The sequence below is a fragment of the Guillardia theta genome (assembly GCF_000315625.1).
Source record: "Guillardia theta CCMP2712 unplaced genomic scaffold GUITHscaffold_145, whole genome shotgun sequence".
NCBI classification, from domain to species: domain Eukaryota; class Cryptophyceae; order Pyrenomonadales; family Geminigeraceae; genus Guillardia; species Guillardia theta.
In genome coordinates, this window is record NW_005434529.1 from 66,194 (window position 1) to 67,681 (window position 1,488).

Genomic DNA, 1,488 nt, shown 5'->3' on the forward strand with positions numbered 1-1,488 from the left:
TCACCATCATCATCATCATCATCATCATCATCTCCATCATCATCATCATCATCATCATCATCATCATCATCATCATCATCATCATCATCATCATCATCATCATCATCATCATCATCATCATCATCATCATCATCATCATCATCATCATCATCATCATCATCATCATCATCATCATCATCATCATCATCATCATCATCATCATCATCATCATCATCATCATCATCATCATCATCATCATCTCTATCATCATCATCATCATCATCATCATCATCATCATCATCATCATCATACCCTCGGTGTAGCAAATTGACGGTCAGACATGGAGCTGTCGTTCACTCCGTCAAGTTCTCCGAGATAAAGTTCAAACCGCGGGAAATAAACACTTGCTGTCCGCTAGTGAACAAGATCGTCATCAAGTTGTAGCTAGCAGCAATCATGGTCGACCACCTTCATATCAAGAGATTCTACTGTAAGGTTGCTCTCTGCCCTGATGAACTTGTGCATTGCCTGTGTAGAAGCAGAGTTTCTTCTAGTGATTGATCTCTTTTGTGACTTGTGGAGCATCTGCATGGCCTTGTTAGGGTCAATCTGTGATTTCTTCTTCGATAGCAGGAATGTGTGAGTTGTCAAATTCTCAGTTGTCAGATTCATCTGCGAACAAGTCAGAACTGAGTTGTTGGGTGTCTCTACAGGTTGTGCCGGTTCTCCTCTGAAGAACTCTTGCCCTCTTCCTGCTTGTTGAGCACACTCGTTACAAACGCTGTCATGAACGAAGGGTTGAAAGAAACTTGCCAGGAGCGATCGAGTTGAGACGGAATGTGCTACTTCTTCGAGCATTCTGACAACCTCATGTCAAACATCATCATCGGTTTTGTTGCAAACTAGCCTGTTTTGGAATGACCGTCTTGTCTTCTGAGAAATATTCCTCCACCCGTTTGCGACTGTCAACATCGTCTTGAAAGTTTTGTAAGGGCAAAGAAAAGAAATCAAATCTCAAAACACCGAAGATGTTTCGTGCAATCATACTCGTCCTTTTTCTCGCAGTTCTGTTTGTCTGTGAGTCAAGCACAGGAGGAGGAGGATGTGAGGAGGAGGAGGAGGAGCAGCAGCAGCAGCAAGAGGTGGAGCGGCAGGAGCATGAGGAGGAGCAGGAGGAGGATCAGAAGTAGGGGGACGAAGAGCAGGAGGAGGAGCAGGAGATAGGAAGGAAGAAAGGGAAAGTAGCATCGAGGAGGAATGGAATGACCTCTGTTGGTCTTTTCGCGCGACTGCGATGGACTTGTTGATCATGTCCTCCATCGCGTCGTTCAAATTCTTCGCCGTCGGGCCCAGGAGATTTCTTCGCCTCTCCTCCTGCAGCGACATGTCATGGGAGGAAAGCGCGGAGTGATGATGATGATGATGATGATGATGATGATGATGATGATGATGATGATGATGATGATGATGATGATGATGATGATAGAGATGATGATGATGATGATGAGT